Source organism: Equus quagga, chromosome 13 (assembly GCF_021613505.1).
Source record: "Equus quagga isolate Etosha38 chromosome 13, UCLA_HA_Equagga_1.0, whole genome shotgun sequence".
Taxonomy (NCBI): domain Eukaryota; kingdom Metazoa; phylum Chordata; class Mammalia; order Perissodactyla; family Equidae; genus Equus; species Equus quagga.
The window spans coordinates 82243487-82268618 of NC_060279.1; the positions used below are offsets into that span (position 1 = coordinate 82243487).

Consider the following 25132-nt stretch of genomic DNA (forward strand, 5'->3'; position numbering starts at 1 on the left):
TTTTTTTTTTTTTTAAAGATTTTTTTATTTTTTTCCTTTTTCTCCCCAAAGCCCGCCGGTACACAGCTGTATATTCTTTGTTGTGGGTCCTTCTAGTTGTGGCATGTGGGACGCTGCCTCAGCGTGGTTTGATGAGCAGTGCCATGTCCGCGCCCAGGATTCAAACCAACGAAACACTGGGCCGCCTGCAGCGGAGCGCGCAAACTTAACCACTGGGCCACGGGGCCAGCCCCTGTATGGGAACTTTTTAAAGCCTTCCTCTCCTAAGTTAAAATGAAACTATGTACCCAGAGAGAAAGAAACATTCCAACAATAAGTGGGTGGATGTGTCAATCCTTTTTGCCAATCCCCAGACCTCCCATATTATGTTGTAAAAGATCAGGAAGTTGGAAATAGAATTGTCCGGCACATAAAGAGAAGATAAATTTAAATAACAGTTACTCTAGGAACTAAGAGCCATTCTTTGAAATGCAAACATTAGGGAGAAGTTTCTCATCAGAAGGAAAAAAATGTGAGAGAGAGAAGAAGTATTTGGAAATTGGGCTAATGAAAAATCTTAAGTGTCCTCTCCACAGATATTAGTAACTATAAGGTCTCCGTTTGTGTTTGTCTGTATGATTCTGTGTGTGTCTATGTAGATGTGTTATGTTTTTCTACCTTTGGGTGATATTGCCAAAATTAGTTTGTAAAAGCACTCTATTTAATTGGGTTGAAGGTCAAGTGCTTCTAAGGATTGGGCATTCTAAATTTCTCAGGAATATAAAAATTAACCCAAATGTTCTTTCAAGTTCACGTGGCCTAAAATAATCTTTAGTAAATAAAAGCTAGTTTAAGTTCATTGGTTTAATTAAAAGAGACATGTCTTTACAGCTATCATCATTAAACATAAGACTTTTATTTTACTTAGGCTTACAAATTTGTCAGCAAGAAAAATAACTCGATATGATGAAATTTTCATAAGTATTCTAAACATAATTGTTAAGAGTGAGTAAATTAAATAAATGTAAGTAGAATAAAAGATTTTTAGGTGAACTTTTCAAATATGTTTCCCAAATCTCTTTGGCAACTTGAAACTTTTTAGAGTTTTGCTAAGTTAAATCAAATGATAGAAATGTATTGAATATATCAGTCATTCCCTAATGAGATCAAATATTGAATATTAATTACTGAATATATGTTTATCTACTTTGAGCTTCCTATTGCAGAGAAACTAAAGATAAAACTGGATCTATTAGTAAGCATGTCTTGTGTCACACGAAGAAAATTTCCATGAAAGAGCACATTTCTAGAAATTATAAAAAATATTTACAGACATGAGCCACATTACAACGTTTTGGTCAACAACAGATCACATATATGACAGTGGTTCCATAAGATGAGTACCATATAGCCCAGGTGTAAGGTAGGCTATCCCATCTAGGTTTGTGTGAGTACGTTCTATGACATTTTCGCAGTGAAGAAAAATGCCTAATGGCGCATTTCTCAGAACATATCCCTCTCAAGAGATGCAGATCTGTATATGTCTGCCAATCCACAGAATGCTAATGAAAAAAATAGTTCATAATTGCTTACTTCTTAGTTTACACTAGAAATCAAAGGTTTCTAAGGGTTAAAAATCCTAATGTATGGAATTAGATCTACTGGAAATAGTAAGGGAAAGGAATTTTATGTACAGTCAGGGCTGGCTAAGTTTGGAATAAACTTAATCAAATAAATGAATTTTAATACCAGAAGTAAGTTGATACAAAAGTAAAATTTGGCTTTCTCTCTGTTAAAAAGTTTTTTTAGACTATTGGTCTGCTCCTGATAAGAGATTATGAAAGGAAAACAAAGATTTTTATGGTGTATCAAAAAAATTTTCTGTGCTGTATGAAGTCTGCCTTCTTTATGCTGTGCTTATATTGGCATATAAGTCTTCTAGAAATTATGTGAAGTTCCTAAAATCCTGATATGTCCTGGTATAATGTTATCAGTGATAATTCTCCTTATTATCTTAAAATGTTGTATGTCACAGAAATGACCAAATTTTTTTGTCAATTGCATTATAACAAACCATTTAAAAAATTCTTTTGTCACTTATAGTTACTCTGATGCTTTTGCCAAGATGCTTCATCTTCATAACATTCATAGAAAGGAAACGCATGAGACTGAATTGGGCCTCTGTCATCAAAATTGAGACTCACACTAAAAGGACTAAATCTGAGTATCAGGAACATACCCTACCTGACTTTCATGCAAAGGCAGCAGCAACAGAATCTAAAAGATTGCGGCACATATGCGTGAAGTCCATTCTGCTTCTGCAAAAAAAATGACCCCTCATTGCCAGACATTTGCCATCCTGATGTCCTTGTAGCATGGCAACACTCCGCTCCTGAATCAGAAAAATTAAGATAGGTAGACAATGGCTGTAAAATAAACAAACAAACAGTGCTATAGGAAACCCAAGACAGCTGCTTAGTTTTTCCTTGTTCCCTAGAAAACTGTATGTTTTAAGTTTTGCATTCCTTCACCCACCATAGTGCATTTAAGGTGACTCAAATTATGAATCAATGCCGGAGTCCTGCTCCAGCTGAGTCCAGGTTCCTGAGGGAGGGACGGAGTCGGCGCAGTGAAGGAAGAGACGTGAGACTTGAGTCGGTGTAATCAAGTCTCTCTTTACTGTTCACAAGTGTCGTTTTTATATTTTTCAGGATTAGTACAGAAATAGCTCTACAAATATTCTCAGAGAGATAAGGAGATACAAAGCGAGCACAAGAATATTTATTAGCATTCCATTCTATAGAGCATAAGGTTAATGATCGTCTTCTCCACAATTGACTATTATTTATTGTCTCTAAGCTAAAAGAGATAGGTACCTTGACATCTGTTGTAATTCATGGTAAAGTTAAATCAAAGAGAGAAGGTCCAGACCTCCGGACAGGACAGCATTCCGTCTCTTCACATCCTGGGGGAGCTACTCCTGCCTCCACCAACAAATTATGAATCAACATTGGTGGGGAGACTTCTACAAAATTGCAAAAGCAGTCTACTAGCAATGTCTGATCTGCCAGGTTCATAGTCCTGGAAAAATTATTCTTGTTCCCAGAGACCTTAGACCTACCTTCTGGACCCTTTGAACACATGCAACTACACTTCATTCAACTGCCACTTAGCATGGGTTATGAATATGTTCTTGTTATTATATGCATGTTTTCTGGATGGGTCAAAGCCTTCCCCTTTCTCAAGGCTGATGCCCTCAAGGTGGCAAAAATACTATTAGAGAATGTGTCTCCCACTTGGGGTATACCTTCCACAACCTCCAGTGATAGAGGCACCCACTTCACTGGGCATATTATATGAACCTTAACAAAAACCTTGCAAACTTCTTGGAATTATCAGGTACTGTTAACTAACCCTTGTGCCACCGAACTCCAGGGAGTGGACTCTTGGATTCATTTGTTCACCTAAAGAAGGCAACAACCCCAACTGGACCTGCACACTGTCCAGTGAGCTGAAATTGAAGATTTCCGGGAATTGAAGCGATGGCATCTGAAGGAGACAGCTCTCCTGAGATGACTGGGCCAGGCCTGTACACCCTTTTCTCACTGTTGCTTCTTCATTTTCTCCCTCTCTTTCTTGGAAGGACAATGCCTTTGCTTCCCTTTCCCAATCTATTGCAAAAGGGGGAAACCTCTCTGATTGTTGGATTTGTCATCAGAATCCTCAATTTGTCCAAGACAGCAATGACCCCTTAGTTCACCCTATAAGTAACTTCACTAGAATTCTATATGCCACCGCATGACTAAATTGTTCTGCAATTCCCTTTTATAAAGTTAGAATACTAAACGCATGTAACCTCATTCCTTGCTTCAATTTAGCCCTAAGATGGGAAAATGAGATCTCTCGACTGCATGCGAGACACTGCAGGGCAGCCAATATAAATTGGGCCATTTGTAAGCTTGCTGACATACCCATATATTTAGGTTGTCTTTCAATATGTAATAATACATTATCTGAGTCTTGGTCAAATGCTCCGAACACCTCTATACCAATGAACGGGTCCCTGGATGTTGTCACAATGCAGGAGCCTTATGCACACCTTCTGGCTACATCTTTATATGTGGAAGTTTTGGTAATGGCCTTTATGCCTGGGCAACTAATTGCCTTGACAGCTGGAGAATAAAAGGACAATGTAGACTTGCTGTATTCACTGTTCTATTCTCTCCCTATAATAAAACAGAAGCCTCCCATTGGTTTGTCCCATTAAATCTCTATAACCACCTGCTCTGCCACATGCCAGCTGGGTAGGCAGTGCAGGATAGGTTGCTGAGAGACTAAAGAAGAGATCTGGAGACAGTGAATGAGACATATTGGTTTATTGGGGGTTACTTACAGGGAAGGTCCAGTGGCGGCCAGCTGGATGGAAGCATACACCACTACTGCCCCTTGAGAGAAGCTTGTTTAAGTAGGCAGAGGAACAAAGGCTGCATGCTTGCCAAGAGGGACTGTCGCTGTATGACCTGTATTCCAAGAAGGCCCCCCCGCCGCCAGAGGGCCTCCCTGTTCCCTCAGACTGCAAGCATCTCTGTGGATTTAACCAAAAAAGAGGAATTATTTCCAATGAAATTATTTCCAATGACTTCCATAAAGTCAATATGACTACATTCTATATTAGTAAATAAGAGAATATAATGAATATAAAACATTTCAACAATAATATTTTGAGTAAAATAATGGATATTTAAAGTTTGAAACTATCTATCTGTAGTTTCTAAAAACTTCTTAAAAGAAATGGCATGTGGGCAGATTTGCAAAAAGGAAAAAGCAAGAACTTCACGGGCTCTTGTTTCCTAGTTCTGACCAAGGTTTTCCTGTGTTACCAGGTCATCCAATCCAGATTGCTATCCCCTTTTTTTAAATTAAAAAAATTTCAATTAAAATACACTGTGGGGAGTGATATCAGCATAATGGTGGACTAGTGAGCTCCAAGCCCTATTTCCCTTGCCAGAGATTTTTAAAAACCCCAGTCAACTGAGAATTCTATACCTGGGAAATTGTTCTTTAAAAAATGAGGAAGAAATAAAGACATTACTAGATAAACAAAAGCTGAGGGGATTCATGACCACTAGACAGGTAGGGATTCTCATCTGTTTTGTACCACCCTATATAGCCCCAGAATTTAACTCATCCTGGCAGTTGATGGTCACTCATTACATATATGTCAGGTTGAAATCAATATTTCAGGTGGAGAGGGTGGGGGCTAAATGGAGGCAGCCCTGGTGCAGAGAGGAGGATTAGAGGGGACCACAGAAGAACTGAGGGAGTAGGAACTTCGAGACAGCTTCAGCCCCCAGCCAAGATGAGGACCCTCTAACAACCTTCACAGTTAAACAAAAAAAGAAAGAGAAAATGACTAGTAGAACAGTAATACAAAGAAATTATAGGGCCAGCCATTGGCACAGCAGTTAATTTCGCATGTTCCACTTCGGCAGCCCGGGGTTCGTGGGTTCAGATCCTGGGTGCGGACCTATGCACTGCTTATCAAGCCATGCTGTGTCAGGTGTCCCACATATAAAGTTGAGGAAGATGGGCATGGATGTTAGCTCAGGGCCAGTCTTCCTCAGCAAAAAGAGGAGGATTGGTGGCAGATGTTAGTTCAGGGCTAATCTTCCTCAAAAAAATTTTAGCAAAAGAAAAGAAAGAAACTATACTGATGAAGCAAAATAAAAGGAGGGTTAAAGGGAAAGAAACAGAACTGTGAAGAGAAATTGGAAATAAATTTAAGTTAAAAACAGTGATACTATCTTGTTTAGAGTGAGAATGAACGAGGTTTGTATTAGAGACAAGAGGGGCTTACAAGTCCAAAATTTGCTCTTCTTACTGAACACTCCTGGCCCTTAAGAATGGCAGTCACTGAAGATCAAATAAAGGCTCTTAACCTTCCTCTGATTAAAAAGATTCTATGAGTGCATAATTGGGATTTAATTAAGAAAACAACTCTCTAAGAAAGGGATATGAAGATGCTCAGCAGAGAGTGTTTGTGGCCTGAATATTGGTTAAACCAAACTGTTTCAGGCCTTCTAAATGGTACACTAAGAACCAACACGTATCTGAGGTCTTTATGGTGAAAGTAGTGAGATATTAAAGCAATTAAGATATTAAGTACACATACAACATGCTTCTAGATCTTGGTAACATTTATATCTGGAGATTCTTCACCTCTCTTATTATTCTTGCCATTTGAAACTTGCAAACATTCAGTCACAGTTTTCTTATGTGACTCTTTCAGTTCACTAAATGGGAAAGGCGATCATCTCTTGCACTGATCAGAGAAATTTTGGACAAATACTCCTACTTACTTACATTAGCAAACTATGCCTTGAAAAGATCCCAAAAAAGTATATGAGAACAATGACTAAAGGAAAACTCAGTAGCTGTGAGTTAAACACACTCTTCTCCTGGTCCTCACTTCACACATATGGAGGGCTTTAGAGTGGATGCTGTGAGAGTCAGTGAGTTTGGTCAGAAATGAAAGATGGATTCACACAGGCTATAGGAGAGAAGACAGAGAAGAAATGAGGAAGCCCTAAAGCAAGTGGACAAGGGGGACCCACTGCATCTCTCAGAAACCAACCCCCTGCCTTTCTGTCAGCGGTTATGTCCAACCCAAGCAAGCAGAACTGATTTTCAAGACAGTATTTCTTTTTGATATTCATAATATGTTCTTTTCTTTCCCATAGCCTGACACTTATCTGGAAATAGTAGTTACTTATCAAATTGTCATTTGCTGCCAGCATGGTGGCTGTCATGTGGCATCCATGCATGTATAGAAAATGAAGATCTGAGCCCTGAGATAAAGGCTTGTGTATCCGTGATCTCCTCTCTTTCTGGGAAGTGATTACCATTTACCTCTAATCGCTGAGATCACATCTACCTGAGGAGTGGAGATGATTTCTGGGAAATACTTGTGAAAAGTACAATCCCTTGAATGCTATTAATAATGTTACCCCTAAAAAATGGCAGAAATACCAGGGAGAAAACGTATCTTTAATTACTGAGATGATTTAAATATCAATAGCAGGTGAGCAAAGGATTGTGAAGTAAGTTGTGTGAAATAAGGTAATGAAGTGAGCAGACTGCATTCTAGGCTCCTAACTATCCTGAGGGTTTGTCTTCCACATGTGAGGTTTTAAAATTCCTGTGGACAGTTAAAAATACCATATTTGAGAGAAATGTAGAGCAAGAGGAGAATTAAAACATTTCCAGGGTAGTAAAGATGAACAGGGGGTCAGTGGTGTCACATTCAGACAATGGAATGTTATTCAGTGCTAAAGTGAATTGAACTATCAAACCATGAAAAGACATGGAAGAAACTTAAATGCATGTTACTAAGTGAAAGAATCCAATCTGAAAAGACTACATCCTCTATAATTCCAATTATATGGCATTCTGAGAAAGGCAAAACTGTGGAGACAATAAAGAGATCAATGGAGGTTAGCCCAGTGGTGTGCTGGTTAAGTTTGCATGCTCTGCTTTGGTGGCCCTGGGTTCACAGGTTCAGATCCCAGGTGTGGACTTACACACTGCTCATCAAACTGTGCTGTAGCAGCATCCCACATACAAAATAGAAGAAGATTGCCACAGATGTTAGCTCAGGACCAATATTCCTCACCAAAAAAATAAATTAAAAAAATAATTACCAACATTTACAAAAAAAAAGATCAGTAGTTGCCAGGAGTAGAGAGGAGGAGGGGAAGGATGAATAGGCACAGCATAGAGGATTTTTAGGGCAGTGAAAATGCACTGGATAGTATTATAATGACGGATATATTGATACCCACAGTGATATCAGTTTCCCTACATTAAACCCAGCATATATGGGGTTAAAACCAAAGCACTCATTCCCTGCTTACTCCCTGGCTTCCTGGCTCCAGAATCCACTGTCCTCCATGGAGACAGACACAGCCAAGGACGAGCACCTGCATTCACTGTCTCCTCCAAGCAAAGAGGTACAGGCTGGTGGGAAAGATGCTGACCAGCAAGGTCACGGGCTCCCTCCTCTCTGCAGGTAGTCTCAAAGCCAAAGACAGGCTGGTGGGAAAGATCTGACCAGCAAGGGCATATGCTCCCCCTCCCCTACCTAAAACCCCAAATAAAAACCCTTCCTTTTAGCTTTTCAGGGAGTTTGGGATTTTAGCATTAGCTGCCCTCTCTCCTTGCTCAGTGCTGTGCAAAAATAAAATTCCTACTTTCTTCCACTACCCCGGGTGTCAGAGATTGGCTTGCTGCACAACAGGTGAGTGAATTCACTTCAGGTTCCATAACAATATGTCATTATATATTTGTCCATACCCATAGAATTTACAACACTAAGAGTGAATCCTAAGGTCAGCTATGGACTTTGGGTGATTATGATGTATTAAGGTAGTTTCCTCCTTGGTAAAAACTGTGCCATTCTGGTGAGTGATGTTAATAATGGGGGAGACTATGCATGTGTGGAGGCCAGATATATAAAGGAAATCTGTGTACCTTCCTCTAAGTTTTGTTGTGAACCTAAAACTCCTCTAAAATATAAAGTCTTAAAAAAAGAAACATGTTGGGGCTGGGCCAGTGGCATAGTGGTTAAGTTCATGTGCTCCACTTCAGCGGCCCAGGGTTTGCAGGTTCAGATCCTGGGTGTGGACCTGGCATCACTTGTCAGGCCACACTGTGGTGGCATCCCACATAAAATAGAGGAAGACTGGCACAGATGTTAGCTCAGCAACAATCTTCCTCAAACAAGAAGAGGAAGATTGGCAACAGATATTAACTCAGGACCAATATTCCTCACCAAACAAAAAAGAAAGAAATATGTTATTGCCATCATGTCCACTAACTTCCAATGCTTAACCTAACGCATGTTTTCTCAATTTAAATAGGCATTAAGTATTCGTGCTCATGTGTGCAGAGGCTATTTATGGAAGTTCTATTTAAAAACACTTCAAATGTCTATCTACAGGAACCAGGTGACTGCATTAGGGCCCACCTGCACAATAGTTTAAAATCAAACACAAAACCAGAGAATTTGAATAAAACTAAAACCTACATTTGATAGGAACAATGCATATTAACTCACATAATATTTGACTTAAACATATATGCATTTTCTCCCCCTTTAAATTGAAAAAAATCTAGAAATTATAGACAACTCTATACCAATGCCTAATTCTAGCACCCAGTTTTTGGACTCTTAATCCATTTCCCAGTATAAGAAAGCAGAATGTCTTGAGTGGGGGGAAGCTTATTCCAGGTCTAAGGCAGGAACTTTCCAAGATAATCCTGAAACTTCTTGTTATATAATGGAATCAAGGGAACAATCAAAACACTGAGATCACTTTAAGAGGTCACAGGATTCCACCTGAAGAAGCCACCACTGCACAGTTTCGGTACAAGAGTAATTCCAAAGGGTTGACTCATGTAAACCAAATGCATATAAGTGATATAAAAATAACCGTAAAAGTAAATGCTGGAAGATGTTAAGGAAATAACTCATTCAGAAATCTGATAAAGGGTAAGTATCAGCCATTTTCCTGCAATAGCGGTACAGGCTGTATTTCACATTGAGAAATCTGTGTGTGGGCACACAAAACTGGTCTGTTTCGGATGAGATTTGTGGATGTCACTTACAACATTTCCCATCACAGGTAAAGATAAAGAGATAGAGAATAAAGTACCAAAAAATAAATCAGTTTAGAGGAGACTTCCTCACGAGAATAATTCCTTCTTCCAGATGGCGTAATGTTTCAATACTGTATGAAGTATGAGGATATTTTCACATTTGGAAGGAACAAAACCACCAAGCTCTCCAATCCAGCACTTCATTGAGTCACCATCTTCCTGGCATGGTTATTTCAACAGGGCAGGAATAATAGCTGTGACACATATTTCAGTTTCCATGATCAAGAACTGAAGTAGTTATACCCTCGAGAAGCACTCTAGAAACACAGGAATTGTTATTAGGATCAATAATATAATTTAGAATAGTCACATTCAGACAATGGAATGTTATTCAGTGCTAAAGTGAATTGAACTATCAAACCATGAAAAGACATGGAAGAAACTTAAATGCATGTTACTAAGTGAAAGAATCCAATCTGAAAAGACTACATCCTCTATAATTCCAATTATATGGCATTCTGAGAAAGGCAAAACTGTGGAGATAGCCAAATTTCTTCCTTTATATAGGCACCAGTCTCCTTAAATGTTCACAGTAGCATAACACCTGGAGACAGTCCAGGAAAGGAGATTGGTAAATGGTCTTCTCCACACAGTGGGGCATTATCCACAGCCCAATAGTTCTCCCTTCTGTGGATGCAGCTAGAAATTTGAGCAGATTCTGCATAGCACCCCCCAGTTTCTCAGTAGGATTGAACTCCAATTTCCTAGCGGAAGATAACTCAAAAAAGTATCTGAAATAACATGCCCAGTGCACGGGCTTCTGCCTCAGCACTCCAAAGAATAGTTTCTTACTTTCCAAACCACACTTTCAAACCTGTTCTGGAAATAAGCCCCTCTTCACCTCCTCATACCTGCCATCTTTGGAAGAAAAGAATGGAAAACATTTTACCATTCTGGTATCTCTTTGTCAATAAAATAGCATCCTGCAACTTACAGTCACCAGTTATATTCAGGTCCAATTTAGCTACTAATATTTCCAGTGAATTAAAGAAATGATTATAGCGTTTAAATATAAACATTCCCTTTAATCAGCTAAGGCCTATTTCTGGTTTCCACCTCTGCTCCCCACATTTTTAGGTGCCTGCACTAAATTTAAATTTAGGTGGCTGCACTAGAGATAAAGGGTGTGGACAGAGGATGGGGGGCAGGCAGGGAGCCTCCCTGGACCACTGTGAGCTGGGGTTTGTGTCCTGGAATTGGACATTCCTGGATTGTAAGGAATAAATGTAACAAGAACAGAGTCTTGAGTGGAAAGGAAAGGCTTTACTTTCTTTGCCAGGCAGAGGGAGCAAAGAAAGTGTTAGTGTCTCAAAAATTGCCAGCTCCCCATTAAGAAACGGATGGGGGTTTTTAGGTAGGGGAGGGGAGCCATGGCCTTCTTGGTCAGCATTTTCCAATCAGCCTTCCAAGGGGAAGAAGACAAAGGATTCCACAGATGGACGTCCTTGGTTGTTTATCTCCATGGTGGATGGTAGACTCTGGGAAGCTACAGTTTCTTGATATTCTCTAGACATTAGTGTTCCTGTAAAAGAGCTTCAAGATCTTGTGATTAGCCACAACTTTAGTAGGAGCCCAGCTTGAGGCCATCTGGGCTTTAACAATTTGTACCTTCTATTTGGTTGTAAAGTTATCAGCGAGTCAGAGGTTAAAGAAACAAACGTTTACATATGAGTGTAATTAAAGGCAGGGAACTGGGAATATATGCTTTTAGTTTTAACCCCATATGCTGGATTCACTGTAGGGGAAATTATATCAGGGCTGATATTAACTAAGAGTCAGTAACATAAACACCAATATTACACATTCGTTCATTTATTCAACAGATATTTATTGGTCATTTGAAATGTGTCAGCCACTTTTCTAGGCACCTGACATATGTTAGTGAACAAAACTGAGAAATTCCCTGCCCTTCTTTAGCTTACACTTTAGTGGAGTGAGACAGTAAATGGAAAATATAATCAGGAAATTATAAAATGTATTCTAAACAGAGAAGTACTAGGAAATATACATACTTGTACAGATTCATATACATTACATTGGGGCTGTACCGAGGAAGCATCTGGTGTGGAGGGAACACTTTTGAAGGCAATTTTCTGGTGAGTCCTCAGGTGGCGGTGGTAGGTGGGTGACTGGCGGTAGCTTCTCTGGCAAAGGGAACACACATAGGGCTTCTCTCCCACGCGGATTCTCTCATGAGCCCAAAGGTTGGTTTTGTGGCTGAAGGACATTTCACACGTGCTGCACTTGAAAGGTTTCTCTCCTGTGTGAATCTTCTGAGGCACACATAGATCTGATGCCTGGAAGAAGCCTTTGTCACACTGGCCACAAATAAATGTCCCCTCATTATTGTGTCTTCTTTGATGCGCTTTTAACCAAGACAGATACCTAAAGATCCTGGGACACTTCTCACATTTGTGTGACTTGGAGGTTCTCTGGGATCTTTATTGGTGTCCCCCACATGCTGAGTTTCCCTCAATGCTCTCGTGGGTAGGAACACGCTCAGGGGTAACCTGGTTTGGCCGGGAGAGAAACCCTGGTCCCACCTCTATAAGGACATCTTGATAAGGGGGTCCTTTCAGGGACTCTTCCTGGGACCTGCAGGTGCCTAGACCTGCTCTTCTGGAGCTGAGTGGATTCTCCAAAGGAACACCTCCCTCTCCAGGCCCAGGCTGTTCTCTTCCTGGATGATGAGTGGGGAAGGTGTTTGATTGCCTTGACTAGTCATACTGTCATTTACTTGACAAGTTTTCAAAGAAATGTTGCCACCATTTTCTTTCTTTCTTTTTTCTTTTCTTTTTTTTTTTTTTTGCTTTATCTCCCCAATCCCCGCCCCCTGTACACAGTTGTATATCTTAGTTGCAGGTCCTTCTAGTTGTGGGATGTGGGATACCACCTCAACGTGGCCTGATGAGCGATGCCATGTCGTCGCCCAGGATCCGAACCCTGGGCCGCCGCAGTGGAGCGCACAAACTTAACCACTCAGCCACGGAGCCGGCCCCAAGCCACCATTTTCTTTATCTCCTATGAAAATAAAGAAGTGACTCAATGAAGTTGTACCCAAAAAAGAGTTCACGCAGAACATCCTCCTGGTGTCTGGGTTCCCCTCACTTACCTCGTCTTGTCTCCAGAGAATTATCTTCAGGGGTCCCCATGTTCTCTCCTGTTGGGATTCCTATTGACAACTGTTTTGTTAGATTAACGACGACTTCTCTTAAGGGCATATTCTCAGAAAAGAGGGCTCCCTGTCCCTGCATGTAGACATCGACATGTTTTTTTAAAAAAAAGCTTGATCACTGTCATATACAGATCTGCTGCGTGACAAAAGCCACTGTAGAAAACCTGCCTCAGTCAGGCTTTCCCAAGAGCTCTGTACTGTGGGCCCCCACACCTCTGTGTTCTGCTCTTACTCTGCTTGCATTAAATTTCGAAGTAATTTGCTTACATTTGCATTAAATGAAGTAATTTCTTCATTCCTAATGAAAACATATAAATACTAAGGCTTTCTGAGGGAAGAACCAGATCATGTTAAGGCCTTTCTCCTCATCCTTGAGGTTTCTGCCCAATTGGCAGTTTCACGGTGAGTCCTCCTACCACTTTACCAATGAAAATCAATTAAATTAATTAATATGTTATTTCTTATATATCCCACTGAATGAATGCCTGTAAAACTTCTTTTATTGTTGTTTGCTTAGGATGGTAAAGATTCACCTTGGTGAGGAAGAGGGTGATCTAACTAAGAACTGGGTCTACAATTAACTCTTCTTTCTCTGCTTCCAGGCATCTCCAACTGACTCCTCTCTCCTTTCCGCCCCTCACTCCAGGAACCAGAACCCTCAACTTACTAAGCCAGGTGGCTTCATGCAGTCATCACTCAGGTCTGCCATGAATTTCTCCAGGTTACTGCCACTCGATTCCCATTTCTCTTTCAAAGTAGCCCTGTCACAGCATTGCCTATTGATCGTAAACTGTTCCAGTTTAATTCTGTTCCAGAATTATTGGAAAATAATTTCACTCTTTCTGTGCTTTTCTGGCTGCAGCCACAAGTGAAATGACTTATGGAGACTTTGCAGTTCCTGTCTTGCTTGTGAGTTATTGCCATTTTGAAAGAAGCTGTGCTGAGTGTTCTGGAACTCAGAGATCTCCTCTGACTTTTGGAGAGCAAGTTCTTGGCTGAGTTTAAAGTCTATTTCTGAACCAGGATCATTGTTGGATGGTTCACACAGAAATGAGGTTCTGAGGGCTGGCCCCATGGCCAAGAGGTTAGTTCACTCGCTCCGCTTTGGTGACCCAGGGTTTTACCGGTTCGGATCCTGAGCGTGGATGTGGCACTGCTCATCAGGCCATGTTGAGGCGGCGTCCCACATGCCACAACTAGAAAAACCCACAACTAAAATATGCAACTATGTACTGGGGGGATTTGGGGAGAAAAATCAGAGAAAAAAAGAAATGAGGTTCTGAGATCTAAATCCATTTTTAGCAATATTTCTCAGAGACTTAGTTTCCAGGATTCAGTTCTTGGAGCCCTGTGATTTTGGGGATCTGTTTCAAAACAAAATCAAGACATCTATAAATAATACTTGACATATTTTGTGATCTTATTTCAATAGTTAGGTAACAGTGAAATGTTGCATAGAGTTGATAGTGGTGGATGCTTAAAGACTGTAGGCTAGAAATAGAAGAGACATGTGTTTGATTACATCATTGGCATAGTTAGGAAACAAAGAAAACACAAATCTCAGGCCCAGATTACTTCATAGGTGAATTTTATGACACATTTTTAATAAGTCTAATCTTAAACAAATTCTCTGAGAGCATAGAAAAAGAGGAGATACTTCTCTTTTAATTAAAGAGGTTAGTTAATTAATTAGCTTTCCTGATAACAAAACCTTACAAGTATAGTAAAAGGAACACTACTGAGCCAGCTGTTGGCCTAGTGGTTAAAGTTCACTATGCTCTGCTTCAGGTGCCTGGGTTTGGTTCCTGGCCATGGCACCATGCCACTTGTCTGTCAGGTGCCATGCTATGGTGGTGGCTTACATAGAAGAACTAGAAGTATTTACAACTAGAATATACAACTACGCACTGGGGCTTTGGAGAGGAAGAAAAAAAAAAGAGGAAGATTGGCGACAGATGTTAGCTCAGGGTAAATCTTTCCCAGCAAAAAAAGAGAAAGGAATACTACTGGCCAATGATTCTCAGTAGCATAGATGCAAAAATCCTAAACAAAATATCTGCAAATCAAACCCAGTCATATTTTAGGAAAATAATACATCATGAATAAATGGATTTCATCTTTTATATGCAATTTGGGTTAAGTTTCAAAAACTAAGATAATTTACCAAGTTAATAGAATTGAAAGAACACGCTATCATATTATTAGGTACATTAAATGTGCTTAATAAAAGTCAGTACTCAATCTTGAGAAAGACATTTAGTCAGCTAGGAATAGAAGGGAACTTCCATATGTGATGAAGTATTTACAAAACAACTATAGCAGAAATCATTCTTAAAAGTTTTGTCCTTCGGATTGAGAGATGGAGGCACACTATCAACTCTATGCGACATTACGCTGGCACCTAATCAGTGACATCAGATCAGAAAAGATAGCAACTATTATGCATAGGTGGCCTGATTTTATTTGAAGGAAAATCCAAAATACTCTACAAATATTAGACTAGTTGAATTTAGCAAGGTGTCCAATACAAGGTCAATATTCCAAAATCAGTTTCTATATTAAGACAGGCAAATAAAATAAAAAAGTAAAGATTTTATCACTTCTGTTACCAACATCAAATCCCTATGAACAAATCTAATGCAAGACAGGCAAGATATCTACGCAAGTAACTACAAAGTGTTAATAAATATGTGGAAAGAAAAACCGTGTTTAATGTATACAGAATTCGAAATATGATGTACATCCGAAAAAAATAAAAATTAAAAAAAAAGAAAAGCCATGTTTATGGATTGATTGAAAGTCTCAACGTTAAAGAACATGTCAGTTTTCTCCAAATTGATTTATATATTCAATGAAATGTCAAAGAAGATCTAGAAAATCTTTGTGTATGTGTGTGTGAACATTGCCAAATTGATTCTAAAATGATGTGGATATCAAAAGGCCAAAAAATAGACAAGATAATTTTTGAAGAATAAATTTGGAGGATTTATACAACTGGATGATAGAATTTTATTATGAAACTATGATAATTAAGATGGTGTCATAGTAGCACAAAGATGCGGCAGAATAGTGTCCCAGTACAGAGCAACATGAGCACATTCACTTGATTTGTGAAAAATAAGACGCTGGCTCACTGTAATTAAATGAAGGCCATGATCAGCAATAAAGCATGTTCTTTCAGTTATTGTAAGAAAATCAAGTATGAGAAAAAGTAGAGAAAAGTGAAAACAGAAGAGAGAGGCTGGAATCCATATGAATGACCCCTGAGCTGACAACTCCTACACCAGGCTCAGACGTCTGTCTGGCCACTCCAGCTATACCACCATGTCAGTCCAGTGATACGTTCCCTAGGAGACCTTCCCTCATCACCTTGCCTGGGTTTTTTTTCTCCATTAAGTTAGTCTTCCTTGTTGATCTGTGTGTTTCTAATGTGAAGGCCAGTACAGATGAAATCAAGTTTGCATTAGTCAATATTTATTTCTACTTGCAAATCACATTACCTGGGCAGCTATAGGTACAACACTTGGAAGATCAAGTTTTTGTTTTTGTTTTAGGAAGATCAGCCCTGAGCTAACATCTGCTGCCAATCCTCCTCTTTTTGCTGAGGAAGACTGGCCCTGAGCTAACATCCATGCCCATCTTCCTCTACTTTATATGTGGGACGCCTGCCACAGCATGGCTTGCCAAGCGGTGCCATGCACGCACCCGGGATCCGAACCAGCGAACCCCAGGTGGCTGAAGTGAACATGCGAACTTAACTACTGCACCACTGGGCTGGCCCCAAGGGCAGGGAGTTTTGTCTGTCATGTTGTCCACTATATTATCTATCAGCAGTCTACACAGAACCTGGCACTTCGTAGGTCTTATTCAGTATGTGTCAAACTGAAATGAATATTCTAGCAAGAGAAAGTGAAGCCTCCCAAAATGATGTGCCAGCAATAGTGAGGGAAGAATCAGATTGGATGAGAGGCTATTATGGAGGAGCTATTCAAGAGACTCAGGCAACTGATAGATGGGCGGCTGGCTCTGTCCCAAAATCACCATAGAGAAATTAGAAGTTAGAATTCGGATTCCAGAAACGAGCAAAGCCCTGTGAGAAAACTATGGGGGATACCGAGGCCTGGCTTAGACTCGTCGGGGTGCAAACCATAGGCCGCAGGGAAGGGAGGACTTGAGACAAGCGCTTTAACCTCTCACCTAAATCACCTTGGGGCAGCTGCTGCCTCCTTCACTTCTCCCGGTCTTCTGATGCTCGAATAGATGGTGATGTCAAGAGGATTTGAGGGTTTGAGCAAGTCAAGCTGACCAGTGGCCCCTGGGCTGCCATATCCCTCCCTCTCATCTTGCAGACTTTGGGGACTACACTTGGGTTGGACGCGCCTCTGCTCAGTGCTCCTCCTCCCTAGGCAAAACCGACCAGCAGGGCCACCTAGTGTGGAGGGAGCTGGGTCCTGACCCCCTGGTCACTGTAACTCAACAGAGTGCGTGGCTGAACTATGTCCCTTCCTCTACGCACATAGGAGATGGAGGATTTAATACACCTCAGGGAAGGTAACTAGAGAGGGAAGACATGTACACTCCACCCCCAAAATCATATTAAACAACACATCCTGTTTAGAATGAAGGGGGGGAAAGAATAATGAAGAAATTAAAATAAGCATATAAAAATAATTAGGGAGATAAGGGGGGGAAAAGCCACCAGAAATAAGAAAGTATGCTAAAAAAAAAAAAGAGAGAGGAGAAAATATTAGTCAGGAAAGATGAAAGTCTAAATTACAATAAAAAGGAAGATGGACATATTTTTTAAGTTAGTAGCAAGGTAGAGGAGAATACCTAAAAATCAAAAGAAACAAAAAGGAAATAGAAGGCACAAAATAGCTTAAAATATACCCTGCCATAAGAGGACATGCTTCTTAAACTTTGTGTCCCTAAAAGCAGCCCTTTGTCTCTAATTGGCATTGAATAATAATTGTGTAATAAAGAAAGATGACAGAAATAGAGGTAGCACAACATGGTTATGAGGGATCTGAAGAGGAAGGAAACAAAATTGGGAGGACCTGGCGAGAGGTGTGTCAGCGGAGGGAGCGGCCAGCCGGTGACAGGAAAGGCCACGAGGTTTTTAGGCTGAGAAGCCCTGGTGCACGTGGTGGGAGACAGGTGAAGAGGCTCTGGGATCAGGAAGGAAGACGCAATGGTGGGCACGGCAGGGTGTCTGGGGGGCTCAAGTTGAGGAAACCTAATGTTCGCATGTCTGGACATTAAACTTTGAAAATGCCTGAATTTCATCCCAAATATCATCTTGGCTCTACTAAAATTGGGATGGTCTCTCTCCTCTCTTTCTCTCTCTCTCAATTCTCTGTCTCTTTATTTATATTATTTTTTCCTATCATGCTTTTATCCCAGGGTGTCCATTAAGACACATTTTACGGTCTTCACCATTTCATTCTTCAACTCTTTAATTATTGTTTGCTTATTCACGTATGACATATATTATGTGCTGAATATATATATATATATATATATATATTTTAAGATTTATTAAGATACCCAATCATAGAATTGCTCACACTTTTTTTTTTAAAGATTGGCACCTGAGCTAACATATGTTCCCAATCTTTTTTTTCCTTCCTCTTCTCCCCAAAGCCCCCCAGTACATAGTTGTATATTATAGTTGTGGTCCTTCTGGTTGTGCTATGTGCAACGCCACCTCAGCATGACCTGATGAGTGGTGCCATGTCCACGCTCAGGATCCGAACCAGCGAAACCCTGGGCCACCGAAGAGGAACGCATGAACTTAACCGCTCAGCCACAGGGCCGGCCCCTTGAACATATTTTTTAAATGAATTCACATTTTTACACTTGTACTGGGGTATAATTGACATATATTAAGTTGCTTATACTTAAAATGTTCAATTTGGTATATTTTCTTATATGTGTACCCTTGCAAAAATATCCTTAAAATTAAGATAATGAATGTATTCATTACTCCCCAAAACCTCCCCTACACCTCATCTCCAGGCAACCAGTAATCCACTTTCTGTCACTATAGAGTAGTTTTCATTTTCTAGAACTTATATAAGTGGAATAAAACTGTATGTACTACTTTTTGTCTGGCTTCTTTCACTTAGAATAATTGTCTTGAGATTCATCCATGTTGTTGTTCATATCAATAGCTCATTCCTTTTTATTATGGAACGGTATTCCAGTGTACGGGTATACTACATTTCGTTTATCCTAATGGTGGTGGAAGAGGCAGAGAGTTTACATTCAACAGGCTTGAGATACGATTAACCAAAATTTTGTAAGTGAGGAAGAAAAGCTCTTGGGTCTCTTTTCCAGGCATTCGTTATGATGAAGTGTGGAATCTCAGCTTTGTGTAGAAGGAATGGGGTCATTGATGATGGCATCATAGTGGAGTCAAGAGAACAGAGATCCGGATGTGGTAAAATAACTGAGAGGGGTGGGAAAGATGGGAATTTGGTACAATACATATGGTTTTTTGTTCTCTGGAAATAAAATGAAGTTCAAGGTGTCATGTAGATAAACTACGCAATACTTCCATAAAATTGTGATCTATCATGAAATTATAAAATTACAATAACATCCTTAGAGTAAGAAGAGGATAGTAGTTGGATAAATAAAGAGAAATAATGTTTTCTCTGATAAAAATTTGAAAAAAATAAGGTCATTCATAAGTTTGCAGTAAAAGGATATTAGCAAAGACAAAAATATTTTAAATTTAGTTAATAAAAGTTGATCATTACAAAATAAGAATAAATTCTCTTGGAGGACCATTAGCTGTTAAATCTTAATAATTTAAGCTAAAATTAAACATTGGGAAATGTAAATTTTATTAAATAAATAATGTATTTTAATTGAATATTTACTAAATTATTTGTAATAGGTAGAGCTAATCATTATGCCCACCTGACTTGGTTTTGTAAAGCTCCTTCCTTACACTTAAGGAAAAAGTTCATTGTCCTTCCTGATCTTGGGAGAATTGAAGTAACAGAAATAAGATCCTCTTACAAAATAATCCATAAACATGAACACGATAAATGTTTAAAGAATATGTGAACTTTTTTACTAAAATAGAATTGATAAACCAAGGAAATGTGGAAGCTTTAGACTTCAGTAAATTAAGTTCAAACTTTTGGTGAAGTAAATAAAATATTATGTGCATTATGTAGGATATGTAACCCAAAACAATAGCATAAAATAACTGAGGCTTTCAGGAAAAATTTAGTCTACTAAAAATCCTCCAGAAAGCATGAGTAGCCTTAAATAACTTGAGAAGCATTTTTCCAACTTGGAGAAATTCTGCTCCCACTCGCAAGAGCTGTTTCGAACCATCAGAGACAATTGTGGTTGTCATAACTGGATGGTGGTGCTACTGGGGTTTAGTGGGTAGAGGCCATGTATGTTGCTCAACAGCCTATAATGCACAGTAGAGCCTCCCAAAACAAGGGTCCATCCCCAAATGTCCATAATGCCTGGAGAGACTGGCTGTGCCATGGTGCCCTGGCAACCTTGCACAGATCCACATAGTTCATGTAGGAAAGCCTCAGTTGCAGAAAAGTGTTGGCAGAAAACCTTGTGACCCTTCCAAGAAGGAGCTGTCACAGGCCATTTCTAACCCATATCCCTATCTTGTGGATGCCATGGAGTTGTTTTTCTTCTGCCTCCCTGTGTGCCTTCTCTTATTGTACAGCTGAAGACTGGAAAACCACTTAGCTGTAGTCTAGAATGGACTCCTCAATGACAGATCACTCCATTGCTCATTTGTTTATCAGACTACCATCATCTGGTTTCTTTTGTTTTTCTCCTGCTTTATCTCTCTAAAATCCCCCCGGTACATAGTTGTATATCTTAATTGCAGGTCCTTCTAGTTATGGCACGTGGGACGCTGCCTTAACGTGGCCTGACCAGCGGTGCCATGTCTGCGCCCAAGATCTGAACCTGCGAAACCCTGGGCTGCTGCAGTGGAGTGCGCCAACTCAACCACTCAGCCATGGGGCCAGCCCCTGGTTTCTTTGATTAGGTGTCATCCCATGGTAAAAAGGTGGTGGGGAGCTGACAACATGCTGGCCTTGCTTAAGCTGTCTGTGTAAGTAATAAAGTCTAAATTAAGGTTTTTTGTTGCCTCCTTATTGGTGAAATCTATGGCAAAGTGGCAAGCCACCCTAGCTTGCTGCTTGGAGACTCCTTGACTGCTCAACTATGCTGAAGTTAAGAAACCCTGGACTAGAACATAACGGTTTACTGGGGAAAAAACAGCTTTTACTGTGGATCTAAAAGTAAGGAGTAAAAGGAAAACAAAATTTAAGTTCATTTAATGTTTTGCCTTTTGGTGTTGCAGGATAAGGAATAAATATATGAAAGTTAATCTAAGTTCACCATTGCAAAATGAAAATACACTATCTTTAAATTGTAATTAACACTAAAGCATATAACCTTAGAATTTAAATGTTTGGAAAATATGAATTTTTATAAAAGACTTTACTCCAATTGACTCCGTAAATCACTTACAATAAGCAGAGCTGATGATGTCATTCTCCTAACTGAACCCAGTCACTGGTCTGTCATTTCTTAGGATGCAGTTTCCAGTTCTTTACCTATGCTATAGCATCTGACAGAACCACATTCCTCATTCTCCTCTTTTCACTCTTCCCTCACTATCAATATCCCTAAAACATTGGATTTCTAAAGTTCTTTGGGAGCTCTACATGCCTTCCCATCCACGCATCAGTTCAGGCAATTTTCCATCTGTCTAAAGCACCCAGCGTTAAAAAAATTCAAAAATTTTTTTCAGGTGAAAACGTGGAAAAAAAGAACACATACACAATGGAACCCAACTCTTTACTCTTTCCCCCTAAATCAACATTGCATTATCTCAAATATGTCCAGAGTTCCCACACTGAATAGCACTGCACAATGAGACAGGTTAACTTTGTCTACTGGTGTCGAGGGATCATTCACAGTTCCATTCCGAGGGGCAGAAATGCAGGGATATCATTGTTCTTATTTATCATAGAATAACAGAGTGCTAGTCTGATTATAGGCATCTAAGATTCACTGGAAATATTTTTTTAATGATTGATAACTGATCCAACTGCAGAGTTAGAAAACATATAGATGTTTAACCAGATTGTGAAAACCTTTTTCCTTGCTCAGCAGGCACAACAGAACCAAGAGGCGCATGTATCACTGGTGATGACCACAAAGAGCCTGAATGCTGGGAAACATGAAGACACCAGAACGGAAGTGTGCACCAGCCACAGCTTGGGTTTATGATCAGGGCCAAAGTGTCAAAATGGAAAAGTGGGGCTTGGCCCCGTGGCTGAGTGGTTAAGTTCGCCCGCTCCGCTTCGGTGGCCCAGGGTTTCGCTGGTTCGGATCCTGGGTGCGGACATGGCACTGCTCATCAGGCCACATTGAGATGGTGTCCCACATGCCACAACTAGAACGACCAACAACTAAAATATACAACTATGTACTGGGGGGATTTGGGGAGAAATAGCAGGGGAAAAAAAAGAGATTATATGTTTTAAAAAATGGAAAAGAGAGTAAAATGAGATAAGATTAGCTCACCAGGACCAGGATGGTGTGTCTGGCCCTAGCCTTGTGGGAAGGTCTAGGAGAAAGTCTGTTGCTGTAAAGGTGTTGGACTCTCTGCTTGTGCCTGAGCAGGAAAAAGCTCATGGAGCCACTAGCCAAGACAATGAGTCCCCAAAATATTACATCAATAGAGAAGAATATGCCTGCATGTACTGACACTAAAAATCTGTCTGGAATGGGTGACACACAGCATCCATAAATTTCCTCCATACTCATGCTTTTGCTTTTCCTTGGGCTTGTAACATTCATAGCAAACAAAGTATTTAACACAAGATGCAGGATCCAACAGAGGAAACAGCAGAGCCAATGCACTTTGGGGATCTCATTCTGAGCTCCATCTACCTAGAGATACTGGGGCAAAGCTTAATGGCCTGGAAAGTACTGAGCAGGCAGATAGTGCTGAGGGAAACTCCTCTACCCACTCTGTAATAACAGAAAACATGTTTACATCCAGCATCACCCAGGAAATACTTTAACCCAAAGGCTGCCATTGTCTGAGGGATCCCTTTAGAGAAAAGAACAAAGTTGTTAGCTAAGGCCATCTGACTAAGAATCAAGTCTGTGGGTCTCACCTCGGGTTCAGTGAGCAAAGTAAAGATGTAAAGCCAAAGGAGTAAAGAATTTCCAAGGATCCCAGCTCCATTCTGAGTGAGGAAAATAAGACCCAAACTTACATTAGTAGAAATCATTTCATCAGTTTAGAGGGGATGTGAAAGGTTACTCTTATCTGTATCACAGGAACCTAGACACTAAAAAAGAAAATTGAGGAGTGATGTCAGCATCACAATGGTGTGAGTTGTCTCTCCCATTCAACTTAAAAAGTAGGACATCTATAACCCAACAAAGGTTCCTCAGCATAACACACCAGGATGTCAGAAAGACCTATACATCTGTACATGTGAAGGTGACTGGATTGGACCTCATGGAAGCGCCAGAACTGAGGAAGTAGCACTGGTGGTGCCCAAGACTTGGGGGTTTCCAGGAACAGTGGTGGCACCCATGACCCCACTGACCAGGCAGCTGCAGTGGTGTCTGTGACCCTGGTGATCCTCTGAAAAATCACGGTAATGTTGTATCACAAAAAGAAAATGACAGTTCTCCAGCAACCAAACTGAAAGTCATGGAAGATTGGGATCTAACTGATGGAGAATTCAAAATAGCTGTTATGAGGAAATTCAATGAGCTACAGAAAAATTACAAAAGGCAATTTAATGAATTCAGGAATGAAATCAATGAACAGAAGGAGTACTTTACCTAAGATATTGAAATTTTAAAAAAGAACCAAACAGAAGTTCTGGAGCTCAAGAACTCTATAAATGAGATGAAGAAGACATTGGAAATACAGCAGATCAGATGGAAGAGAGAATAAGTGATCTGGAAGAAAGGGATCTAGAAATGATTCAGGTAGAAGAGGGGAGAATTATTTTCAAAAAGTGAAGAAACTCTAAGAGAGCTATCAGACTCCATTAGGAGAGCCAACATAAGAATAATGAGTATACAAGAAGAAGAATGAGGCAGAGAGGTTATTTAAATAAATAATAGCTGAGAACTCCCCAAACTGGCGGAAAGAACTAGACATACAAGTCCAAAAAGCTAATAGATCAACATACTATTTCAATGCATAAAGACCTTCTCCAAGACACATCATAACAAAGCTGTCAAAAGTCGATGAAGAAAAAAAATCTTAAAGGCAGCCAGAGGGTAAAGTAACCTACAAAGGAATCCCCATTAGACTATCAGCAGACTTCTCAACAGAAATGCTACAGGCCAGGAGAGAGTATTCAAAGTATTGAAAGATAAAAATTGCCAGTCAAGAACACTCTATCCAGCGATATCCTTCAGGCATGAAGGAGAAATAGAGGCTTTCCCAGACAAACAAAAGCTGAGGGAGTTCACCACGGCTAGACCTGCCTCACAAGAAATGTTGAAAGGAGACCTCCTACCTGAAATGAAAAGACAAAAGTAGACAAATATTTGAGTAAGGAGATAAATACACAGATAGAATTAAAAAACTGTAACTATTTTAGAATAGGGTGTTAAACATTTAGCATAAAAGTTAAAGGGAAAAAGCATTAAAAATAAGTATAGCTGCTACAATTTCATGACAAATTCACAGTATAAAAAGGAATAATTTGTGACAACAAAAATATGAAAGGAGAGGAAGAAAATGACAGAACCTGTATAGGCAAATGAAGATAACTTGCTATCAGCAGAAAAAGGACTATTTTATCTATGAGATGTTTTATACAAACCTCATGTTAACCACAAAACAAAAATCTAGAGCAAAGACACAAAACATAAAAAAGGAGAATCTGAGCAAATCATCATAGAAAACCTCATTAAAAAGATAGACAGAAACACAAGGAAAAAGAAACAATGGAGATACAAAACAGCTAGAAAACAAAAGATAAAATGGCAGTAGAAAGTCCTCATATATCAATAATCACCCTAAATATAAATGGATTGAACTCACCATAAAATGGCACAAAATGGCTGGATGGATTAAAAAACAAGACCAAGCTATATCCTGTCTTCAGGAGACTCATCTCAGGGCCAAAGACACGTAAATACTCAAAATGAAGAGGTGGAAGATGATACTCCAAGCAAAGAGAGCAGGTGTAGTCATACTCATATCAGATAAAA

The 25132-nt window shown here is 39.8% G+C and overlaps 2 pseudogenes; both read right to left on the reverse strand.

Moving 5' to 3' along the window:
* The window catches only part of LOC124250252 (zinc finger and SCAN domain-containing protein 4-like), a 122318-nt pseudogene extending 108372 nt beyond the window's left edge, over positions 1–13946 (reverse strand).
* Positions 13947–22453: 8507 nt separating this feature from the next.
* Positions 22454–23178, reverse strand: LOC124250253 (vomeronasal type-1 receptor 1-like; annotated as a pseudogene).
* Between the last annotated feature and the right edge of the window lie 1954 nt (positions 23179–25132).